The sequence below is a fragment of the Cupressus sempervirens genome, chromosome 3 (assembly GCF_028749045.1).
Source record: "Cupressus sempervirens isolate cs-2001-9-10 chromosome 3, ASM2874904v1, whole genome shotgun sequence".
NCBI lineage: Eukaryota > Viridiplantae > Streptophyta > Pinopsida > Cupressales > Cupressaceae > Cupressus > Cupressus sempervirens.
This window is the reverse complement of record NC_143120.1, coordinates 167697417-167710264: the sequence shown is the minus strand read 5'-3', so window position 1 is coordinate 167710264 and position 12848 is coordinate 167697417.

Below are 12848 nucleotides of genomic sequence, written 5' to 3'. Positions count from 1 at the left end.
TAGGTGACATGGCAGAGACATCAATCCTTTAGAAAAGCACAAAGCTAAGGATATCACATATTACACTGCCTAAAACATTTGATGTGGAGGGTCTTTGAACACAGTTGGAGAAGTGACAAGTGACATCAATAACATCTACAAAGGATGATACTAGTTGGAACAAAAAAGGAAATAGTGAAGACATCCACATAAATATATAAGTTACGATCATAATAAGAAGGGTAGGGTCTTGTTGCACTAAAGCTTTAGACCCTGTACACCTAAGGTAAGAGTGAGGAGTATTTAAATAGATTTAAATCAATGATAGTTAATGCTAGATTTCCTTATCTTTATTATTATAAGGCAATGATCTACATATAATTCTAACACACACACACACACACACACACACACACACACACACACACACACACACACACACACACACACACACACACACACACACACACAATTATGGAATTAGTAGTTGAGGTAATAAATAACTATTTTGACTACAATAGACTTCTATAATCAATTAAAAGATTAAATGAAAATCATGATCCAAGCACATCTTGGTGGAGGGAATTTCTTATTGATGTTGTAATATGATCCAAGTGCACTTGGTGGAGAATGATCCAAGTATAACCTTGTGGAAGGGATTCATTGTGAATGTCATGGAATAATCCAAGGTTATTACTTCATGTATTTTGTATCAGATATGGGTTCATTCCCATTTGGAAATTAAAAAGAAGTAAATGGAAAAATCTTGGTGTTAGTATCAGAGATAGGTGTTACTACTTTTTTAACTAACACAATAGAGATGGATGTAAGTTTTGGTATCACAAATGGATGTAACACCCATTTGGCCAAACACTATCTAATGGATACAACCTCTATAATGTTGGTATGAGAGAATTATCTCCATCTAACCAACATGCTTGAGGAAGTACAATGGAAGGAATATTCTAATGGTGTCAACATATGCATATGTGAACCTTAAAGGGTGCACTCTAGAAAAGAAAGTTGAATAACAAAGGGTTAGGTAACCCGATCTAGAGACATCTTTAAGGTTGGATTAGGATAGTGGGTAGAATAGAAAATATATTTTATTATTATATTTCTAACATTGGTTTTTTAGGTATTAATTTCTAAGTTAGTGGGGACATTACAATGTCCATACTCATGACAAATGTTGGAGTAGCCTATATAGGCATGTTGAGTACTGGGAACTACTTTCCTTTTGCAACAAACATTTGATGTATGTCCTAGTTTACCATATAATTAACAAGTAGGCTTTTTAAATTTCTTAACTCTCTTTGGTATTTTATTTTTCCTCTTGAGGTTTAACTCTTCCATTATTGAAGACTCTCCTTTCTCTATTTTGATAATTCCTTGAAATCCTAGACTGATTGTTCTCTCAGACTTTCTTTAAGCATTGATTTGTTCTTCCAACTTCTTAGAGATATCATTAAACTATATCATTATTTCATTCTTTTATCTCATGTCATTCAATTCATTCATTTTCTAACATGCTTTCTCTTCTATTTTCTTGCATTCTTTAGTTAAATATTACAACTCTTCTTTTTTGTCATGATATTGTTCATGCAAAAAAAAATATTGTCTGATGTAATGGTGTTCTTCTTCCATCATAATCATTTATTATTCCTTTTCTCTCAATAATCCTTCACCTAATTATTTTTCTTCTTGGGCCATTCTTTTTTCTTTACTGGTTTGATCTCTTGCTAGAATAGAATTTCCTCTCTCATCCTCAACTTCACTCATTCTCATGCTTCTAGTTCTTGTTACTTTTTCATTATTTAGATCCTTCTAGTTAACTTCTCATTGTTAGCCATGAGATTTGATATTGGTTCTTCCAAATTCTTCATTTCCACTTTTCTCTTCTAGTTTTTCTATTATAACTTGACTTTCTTATATCTTCTTTATTAGCTTGCTTCTTTTTCCAGTAATCATCTCAACTTTTCTATCAAGTCTTTAGTAGTGTCTAGAGAATCACCAAGTTGTCTTTGAAGTGCATTCATTTTCATTTGACCTTCCCTCAAGATATCAAGCTTTTCACTGCTACGAGTTAATCTCTAATACCAATTGCTAGCCCCAACCAATATTCAAGGGTGGGGGTAGGGGTGGGGGGGTGAATTAGTATATTCATATGAGGTATAATATAAATCTATCTTACTAATCTTGTTACCATTCCCTTAACTAGTAAGATGATAATGAATGTAATACAATAAAACTATATAAGATAACATAAGAAGGTATTTATCAATAATATAGATATTTATACATCAAAACCCTTGATGTTAGGATGAAAACCATAGTGTGAGTAATATACCCACCAACCTTTCCTTGGAAGTAAAAGGGTACCTTGTTAGAGGTTTACATTAGTTCCTTCTAAGAGATCATCCTATTAGGAAAATTTTCTTCAATTACAAAAGCCTACTAAGGCTACCATGTGAGAAGATTTAAGATCCATTGCTGTGAGCTATCTTGTTAGAGGATTTTAAACACTTACATATAGGGTTTGCCTATTAAAGGCTTACAATAGTTGGAAAGGTCAGAAATAAAACTAAAGGTTTAAATCTAAGAATGTGGCACACATTTCCTTATAGATCCTTTATAATTACCCATGAAAATTCCATGATCTTCTCCTTCTTCTCTAGCTTATTTCTATTAACGCTTTTTGTTTACCTCTCCCTTTTGTATGTGTGTGTATTGGTCTATTATATTGCTCACTAGTTTTTCTTTTTGAACCATGCTTCTCTTTTAAAGATCTTCTCTAAACAATAATCTTTGCATTGCTTATGCCTATATTGTTGTTAAAAACCCCCTCTACCATAGGGTGTCAGAGGCACAAACTTATTGTTTTATATCACTACCTCTTGTCAACATGTCATCGATCCCCTCCTAGTGACCTACATTTTGTATATAATTGTGGCTATCATATGTCATTCAACACAATTTTTCCTTAGATGACCCAAACCACCAACCATGGGTCAAAAAAAGAACATAGCAATGATATGTTTTATCACCCTACTCACACTCACAAATAATAGGTGACTCCATATAATATATTTTCCTCATTTAAATTTCTCCCATGATAGATTTATCTCCCCTTTTTGCCCCATGGTTCCTTCACAACCCACTTGCATGTTAAACTAACTACTTCCCCTTTGATTGGGCCTAGTATGCTATCAATTCTTGGCTCATTGCTATGTAGTCCCTTTAAGACTTTGTAGAGCTACCCATGACTTCAAGAGGATCACCTCCACCTTGAACTACAATAATAGACCTTCTAGATGACCCTTGGAAGAAGATTTTTTCCTATCTACCTCATGCACCTCTGCTAGATACCATGCTTCATAATTGCCTAGACATTATTGTTAGTACAGGGTTGTGAGAACATCATGGGAGATTTAGGGTGCAAATTTGATGTTTAATGATAGGTTAAATATTAGTGTAATCAAGAACTTCATTAGGGTTCACAACTTCCTTTTATTGATGAGTGCTACTTGATAGACAAGTATGAAGCTATGCTTTCTCACTCTAGTGAAATGAAAGAACCTTTAAAACTTTGACACCTTGTTAAATTAAAAGAATGGATATAGAGGGATGGTTAGTTTTTAAATTTTTGTTTAATATCAGAAGATTGAGGATGCATGTCTTGATATTTATGAATTGTAAAACTATTTGAATCTTTATACAATTAAGTTGATCAAATGATCAAGTTTATTTAAGATTTTTTTGATTTTAGTGTTGTTTTATATTTTACACAATTAATATTAGAGTTGGATGCATTCATCAATCAAATTCTACTTGAAAGAGACCAATAGGGAAAATGAGTAGGTTCATTGCAACATCTAGTTGAAATCATTCATTTTTAAACAATGAATTTTGTCTCTTTAGTTCTTTCTTTCATATTATTGTTTTTATTAATGGAGGATAGGGTATGGACCCTCTTTAAGTTCTATTCATTGGTATAAAAGGGTGGATGGGTGGTTTTTTCTCTCTATAATTTCTGATTGTCTTTAAACATAATGTTTTTGAACGACCTCCTCTCCACTAAAAATATTTCAATCTAGTTATGTAACATTTTTCATACCAAAACTAAAAAGTACAAAATCTAGTTTTTTTTCTTGGCATGTTGTGATTTAAATTTAAATTTAAATTCTTATTTTTACTGTATAAAATCAAAACATGCTCTTATCTGATTTCTTATATTTTAAGGATAATTGATTATAAAATATAAATTGAAATATAATATCCTATTTATCAATATCTTTACCACTGAACCTTGGAAACCCCCCCAAAAATATATTTATATTAAAGAAAGCAAAAGTATGTTTTCATTTTTGAATGAGTAAGAGGGTTGATTCATATTTTGTTTACATTGAAATATTTCTAACTTCCTATGATGGTGATATATGAAAATTTGTATTACTCAAGAACTTTTGCATCAAATTTGAGAGAGAGAAGTCTTAAGATAAATAACTTCCTACAACTTTCTTTAAATAGGCCCATATTATCAGTTTGAAGTGGTTTGGTTTATCAAGCCACATGTATATATTATGCACTTTACTCATCATGGGTCAATCTCAATCATCTTAAAATAAGTTGGGGATATCTATAATATGGTGTAGGGTAGTTTCTTTCAAATATTTGAATTCAAGCTTCAAATCTCTATTGTGATAAAATGATTGATATAGCACTCAAATCTCCCTATCACCCAAATCATATATCTTTTCCTTCAGATATGTACTTATATTATTAATGAGGAGAACATTATTCATGAGTTAGGAAGGAGCTCTTGTCATGTCCTTTACATCATTTTTATTGGAATAGACATGAGAACTAGTTGTTCACTTTCCTTTCCATCAACTAGATCAACTTTGTAGATTTCCTTTATTATTTTTTGATTCCTAAATTAGTTTGTTGCTACTCACACTTGCCTCCTCAAATCATACTCTTAGGTCACCTTTTTCTTTTTAGTCATAATTGCACATAACTCTTACAATGATATTACACTTGGTAGCTCTAGGGTTTTGTAAATATAAAAGCTCAAGATATTTCAAGTTTGTTAAGTGATAATAACCTTGTGATATGCCTATCTATAGATCTAGAAAGTAACATTGAGGTCTCAATGGTAAAATTTTTTCTTACCTACCTCTTAATTTGAGAAATTAACTTTCTATCATGTCATCTAATAATCATGATTTTGGAGATCACATATCTTATCTTCTCAAATAAATCATGTTAGACTAGTGACTAGTTTCTAATTTTTCTTAGCATCATGTCTTATGACTTACCAATTTTAATATAGGAACTACTGCAAGATATAACTTCTTGTGCAACCCCTAAAGCTTTTCTAGCTTATTTTGAATTAGAAGTGTCACCATTCATGGGTGAGATCACAAGCTCTACGAGTCTTACTTTAGCTTCTTCCAATTTCTTCTTGATCTTGATCTTAGTGAGGTTCTTGATGAATTTCTCAATATCAATGGTCTTCTTCTTTCATTTCTTTCTATGTTGTTGATTTTTAGATTTTCATTTGATCCTATAATTTTTGACAATATGAAAAATCTTATGGCATCTATAGAATATCATACCTATACTATTCCATGGTCTAGTGTTGTTCTTGTGAATGGTTTTTAGCTTCTAGTGGAATGCAAGATGACCAACATTCCAATAGGTAGAGAAACCTTGTTTTGCACACTTGTCCTTTCAAGTTTGTCTTCCTATATTTCAAGATAACTTATTTGATCAAGTATTTGATATACATTCCTTGGCTCTATGGCCATAACTATTACTATGTTAACCATATCCTTCTACTCTTGCCTCATTTTCATGATTCCTACACTTATGTGCACTATATTCATTTTGAAAGACTCTCCTTTCTCTATTTTGTTGATTCTTTCAAATCCTACACCAATTATTCTCTTAATATTTCTTTGAGCATTTATTTGTTCTTCCATCTTCATAGAGATATCATTAGAATTTGTCATTTTTCATTATTTTTATTTGTGTCATTCAATTCATTCATTAGATGATATAGTTTCTCTTCTATTTTCTTGTATTCTTCAGTCAAAACTTATAACTCTTCTATTTTGTCATGATATTGTTCCTGTCTGATGTAATTGTGTTCTTCTTCCATCATAGTTATTTATTATTCCTTTTCTCTCAATAATTATTCAACTAGTTGTTTTTCTTCTTGGGCTATTCTTAGTTCTTTAGTTGCTTGATCTCTTGCCAGAATAGAATTTCCTCTCTCATCCTCAACTTCACTCATTCTCATTTCTTCTAATTCTTGTTCCTTTTTCATCATTTAGATTCTTCTGGTTAACTTCTCATATTTATCCATGAGATCTGATATTGGTTCTCCAAATTCTGCATATCCACTTTGATCTTTTAGATTTTCTATTAGAACTTGACTCTCGACTATCTTCTTCATTAGTTTATTTCTCTTTGCCAGTAAGTATCTCAAATTTTCTGTCAAGTCCTCAATAGTGTCTAGAGCATCACTAAATTTTCTTTGTAGTATAGTAGTTGTCGTTTGATCTTCCCTCAAGATGTCAAGATTCTCACTACTAGGGTTTAATCTTTGATACCAATTGTTTGTCCCTACTTGTAATCAGAGGGGTGTGAATTGATATAAACTTTCATACGAGGTATAATAGAAATCTTAACTACTAATCTAGTTAGCACTCCCTTAACTAGTAAGATGATAATGGATATAATATAATAAAACCATATAAGATCACATAATAAGGTATACATCAATAATATAGATATTTATACGTAGAAACCCTTGATTTGAGAATGAAAACCATAGTGTGTGTAAGATACTGACTAGCTTTTCCTTGCAAGTAAAAGACTACCTTGTTTGAGGCCTACATGAGTTCCTTTTGAGAGATCATCCTATTAGGAATGCATATAATCTTATCTTTTTATGAAATCCTACTAAGGCTGCCATGTGAGAGGATTTAAGACCCCTTTCTAGGAGATATCTTGTTAGAGGATTCTAAAGACTTACATATAAGTCTAGCCTATTAAAGGCTTAAAATAGTTGCATTGGTAAGAAATAAAATAAATTTTCTAAATCTATGAATGTATCATATATTTCCTTACAGATCCTTTATAATTACTTGTGAAGATTATGTGATCTTCTCCTTCTTATCTATTTTTTTTTATGAATGGGATCCTTGTTCCCCTCTCCCTTTCATATGTGTGTTCATTGATCTATTGTATTACTCCCTATTTTTTATTTTTGAGATACTCTTCTCTTTTGAAGATCTTCTTTGAATAATAATTTCTTTGAGAAAAATTCAAAATGAAGTTCAAGTGTCTTTATACACTCATTCTATGTAGGAGTCAAAACCCTAAAATTATCCCACTCAAAAAATGTATTTCCTATACATAGGTTCCTATTCATGTAGACCTTCATGTCCTCTTGTAAGTCAACATCTATACTTGTGTCCTTGTATCCTTCAACCACATCTCCCTATGTGCAAGTCACATTACTATGAGACTATCATCTAGTCATGTAACATCATTAGTGAATATTCTTAAATGATCAATGATCAACTAACCTCTACACATATATGATTATCATATCCTTGATTGCACCATTCCTTTGGTCATAACCAATATCCCAGTCTACAAGTGGTTGTATTACCTTGTATTTCTCCTTTGTTTGTTAATTGGTTACTTATAAATGATAATTATTTGAAAATACTTAAGTATTTGTGATGCTACATCTGACTCATCATAATTATTTAGCTAAACATACCATTATGACTACTTAAGTCCAACATTGATTATATTGATAATCTCAAAATATTAAGATTACAATCTTAAGGCACACAGAGAGGAATACTCACAATCTCATTAATAATTCCTAAATCATGATCCTTTTATAATGACTTTTCTTTCCCATTTTAAAGTCCTAGATATAGCATGTCCTTTATCATCAAAGGAAGTACAAAATCCATTAGTTGTCTCCTCTTCTTATGAGGTCTCTATTATCTCCTACCCATTCTCTCAAAATAACACATATGTCAAATGGTCTCTTAATCATAGTGTTGGTACATCATGAAGGAAATCAATATTATATCATTCCTCTATAAAATGTGGTTGGGATTTGAGTCTAGATGTACAAGTAAGAACTTGTGATACAAGCATCCTCATTTATGGTTGTTGCCACATGTGAGAATGTATCCCAAAATTAGACCCACCTCAAAATACTTATCAATATTTTATGTGGAGGAACCCAAGGCCTTTGGTCTAAGAGGACTAGACCAAATGGACACTTGCAACATTTGTGGGTCTCCTACAAAACTATAGGGAGAGTAGCCACATGGAAGTGTTTTTTTTTTTGACAAGTGGAAAGCTCAATTTCTTTCCTTTCCATCATCTCATTTCAGAGATGAGACTTATTCATCATGAATATTTTTCATTGTACTATAATTCATTACTTCACAAGTCTATAAGTTCATTTTGGTTATGTAATTGGCTAAATTCCCTTATTTAATTTAAATTGTGTAATTACATAGTGTTCTCTAAGACATAGGCTTAAATATAAGTACATTCCCATTTTTTATACTTTTCTATTTATTAGGAACTTATTGCTATGGTAAGCATGGGGTGAGTGCACCAAGATGGTGCACAAAAAGGGAGTATAAGTGGACAACTTTATTTTGAAATCAAGTTAATATGAACTTGGACTAGACATTTGAGGGTCATCCACTAAAAATGACAAGATTTATAAAACATATAAATTGTACTTTGAATCTACTTTCTAAACTACTATAGTTTTTACAAAATGGATAAGATTAGGTGGGTCAAACACTGCACACAGAAAAAATAGTTCTTGGTTTTTTTAGAAAACATAACATAGTTGTTTTTGTGTGTAGCACAAAAGACCAAGTTATATTTAGTATCTTGCATATCCCTTTGGTAGGATGGTAGTTAAGATTCATATCTAGAAGTTGTGTATTTTTTGTAATTTTATGATGAATATTTTTTAAATTATGAATTATTGAATTGACTACATCCTAAAATTTTGGTACCTATTCATGTATTGAGCATACCTTGCATCAAACTAATTGAAAATGAAAACTTTTTAAAAAAAAAAGTGTATAGAATCAAGTGTAGAATAGTAATATATAATTTATTTTGAATTTGGTTAAGTATAAAAAAAGTTATTAAAAAATGGTAGCCATATGTCTGTGAGGAATGTCAAGGCATTGGTAAAATTAATTAAAGTTTACAATGTTAATGTTGTCCAAAAAAAGAAAAATTGATATGGTTAGAAAGATAAGAAGACGTGTAAGATTATGGTAGTGATTTTAGAGATACCCACTTTACCATTAGAAAACCTGATGAAGGAAAAGATGAGAATTCATCTTAGAAGATGAAAAATGTCTAAAGGAAAAATAAAATCGAGGGAAAATATTCTCCCAAGCCTTTGGGTCATTTTCCTAGGATATTACCAAGCCATAACCCAATCAAGTTTTTTGGATTCAAATAACCCGCTCAAGTTATGAAAATAAAAAATGCATTTAGAACCTAATCAAGTTTTGTATTACTACTTCATAAGGTTATATTGAGAGAGAGAGAGAGAGAGAGAGAGAGAGAGAGAGAGAGAGAGAGAGAGAGAGAGAGAGAGAGAGATTAGGTTATGTATTCTAATAAAGAAGTGTTTATAATATCCCCCAATCCTTTTCTCCATCCCATCCTCTCTCTAAATCACTCCCTCTCACTCATTTTTTCTCTTTATCCTATCTCCATCTCTCTTTCTTCTATCCCCTTCTCTCTCTCACTCTTTATATTGTATCCCCTAATCTCTCTTTCTATTCTCTCTCTATCTCTCATATCCCCCTCCCTCTTTCTCCTATCCCCTTCTCTCTCTTAATATTTCTATCCTATCCCCTTCTCTCTCTCTCTCTCTCACTTACACACACACACACACACTCACACACACTCACACACACACACACACACACACACACACTCTCTCTCTCTCTCTCTCTCACACACACACACACACACACACACACACATTCATATCCCTCTGTTTGTCCATCTCTCTCCTTCCCTCCCTCTCTCTCTCTCTCTCATCCCCTTCAATCTCTCACTCTTTCTATCATATTCTCTAATTTTTCTATTCATCCCATCCTCTCTTTGTCCTATCCCCTAGTTCATAAGAGCTATGTTAGCTGAGAATTATGTATCTAAGATATTTTGGTGAGAAACTATGAATACAATATTCTACACTATGAATAGAGTGTAAGTTAAGAAAGACACAAACAAGACCTCTTATGAACTATGGTTTGGTCACTCACCTAAAGTGAAGTATTTCAAAATTTTTGGCAGAAAATGTTATATCAAAAGAGATGATGATGTTGGTAAATTTGATGCTAGAAGTGATGAAGGTATTTTTCTTGGTTATTAATTGAAAAGCAAAGCTTATAGAGGTTATAATCTGAGAGCTAAGACTATTGTTGAAATTGCAAATGTAAGAGTTGAGGAGAAATTCAAGATACAAGAAACAATAGTTGACTACAATTTTGATGATAAGAATATTGTTGTTATTAAACCCAAGAATGATGAAGTATTCTTTGAGACTAACAATGATTTGTAGAATCATGATGGGAGTGGGAGCGCAAGTTCAAATTTAAAATCTGGAGACAGGCAAGAATTCACGAGGCAAATCTCGATCACTAGGCACACAGGAGGGGATCTAGGCAGGCATCAAGGAGGAATTAGGTGATGGGGACCCACGTGAGGATGTTCCAAGGATTATCCCAAAGCACTGGGCCTCACTCTTTGGAGTCAAGCCATCAGGTAAATCCTCTTTCCCTCCAATTAAGGTTGTGTCAAGTCTAGAAAAGGGATCTTGCATGATCACTATTCCAGACGAGATTGTTGATCACAACATTACCTCTATGGCCTCAATGCTTGTCAAAATTTTTATTGGCCCTAGACCAAATATTGATGTGGTCCAGCCCTATACTCTGAAAAAATGGAAATTGAAAGGTTAGGTCTTTGTCACTACAATGGCTAAGGGTTTCCTTTCTTTTGAGTTATCCTATCAAGAGGATATGACTAAGATTCTGTGTGAAAGTCCTTGGAGATTTGGAAGGGCCACCCTCATGCTTCAGAGATGGTCATCCCAATTGGACTTAAACAAAGCATTCCTCCAGCAAGCTTTGGTATGGGTCAGACTCCTAGAGCTACCATTGGAGTTCTAGAATGAGGATGTCTTCAAGGGAGTGGCTAGCTCTTTCGAAGAGCTATATGCCTGAAGTGGTTTGTTTTCAGTCCAAACGTGGTACCCATATCTAGCAGCTGGACTTTGAAAGTGTTCCTTTTGGGTGTTTTCATTGTCTAAAAATTGGTCATAAGGCATTTCAGTGCCCGAAATCTAATATGACTAGTAAGCAGAATCCCCCTTCTTCTTCTCAACAGAGGATGAAGAAAGTTTGGAAAAAAAAGACCACAGTTCAAGGTCAGAAGGACCTATCTTCGGAGACCCAAGTTGTAGCAAAAGCCCCAAAGAGGATAGACCAAGCACCTAAGGGAAAGACTAGTGATGAAGGAGAGTCACTCAATCCCAGTTCCTCTCTACATTTAACTGAACCCCAGCCATTAGGGGATGATTAGGTCAAGGAAAGGACCCTCAAGACTAGAGAAGAGGAAGTTAAGGGTGTCTCATAGAAAGGGCTTCAAGAGGATGGTTTGGACCTTCCCCCTAGAGAGAAGCAGCTGATTTTGGGCTCCATAAAAGAGATCAAGGAAAGAGATAATAGGGAAATTATCATCTTCCAAGATCTAGAGGAAAAAAGGGTCTCCACCAAAGATGCACCGACCAGAATAGGAAATAAGCAAGATATGGTGAAAGATCAAAACCAAAGGGTTGATCTTCAAAACACCCCAAGGAATGCTAATAAGGCTTCTAGATCCCTAAAGTTTGAAAATAAGGAAGAGATACTAAGGAAGAATCAAATCAGAGATCCATCCAAGGCTTCTCCGGAAGTGACCAGGAGTAGTTGCAAACTAGATGTGGGCTCTACAACCAAAGTAGGCAGGAAATCAGAAAGGGAGTCTAGAGAAGAGGAGACTAGAAGGTGTTTGGTGAATGGGTGCCAAAGCAACTTGAAGGGCTTTTCCAAGAGTAAAAAATGAAGATCATCTCATGGAATATCAGGGGCCTAAATGGTACCCATAAATAGGAAATCATGAGGAATTTGATTAGAGACCAGAGACCAAATATTTTGATGATCCAAGAAACAAAAATGAAAAAGGATTCTTTGAGAAACATAGAGTTCAGTAACATGATGAGTGGAGAGGCTGCAGACTCTGATGGAGCCTCTGGGGGCTTGCTAACTTTATACAAGTCAAATCTTTTTAGGGTAGAATCGATTTCCAATGCTGGTAACATTCTGTTCTGTAAAGTGTAAAATATTCATTCCAATGAATTTTGGTCCTTGCTCAACATTTATGCCCCCAACAACAAGAGAGAAAGAAATTCCTACTAGTCCAGCATAGTAGGGATGGTTTAGAATAGCAACTTGAAAAAAGGCATCATTATGGGAGACTTCAATACCCCTCTTTTGGATAAGGAGAAGAAGGGCGGTTTGCCTCAGGACTGGGATAGCAAGCATGATCTTTCCAACTTTATCAATGATTTGGCCTTTCTAGATCTGGACCTCATGGGTGGTAACTTTACTTGGTCTAATAAATTCTTAGGTAAGGAGTGTATTTAGGTTAGACTGAATAGAGCCCTCATTTCTCCTAATTGCTTGCATTCCTCTTCCTACAAATTAACTCTTTTGCCTAGAATTGGTTCTGACCAC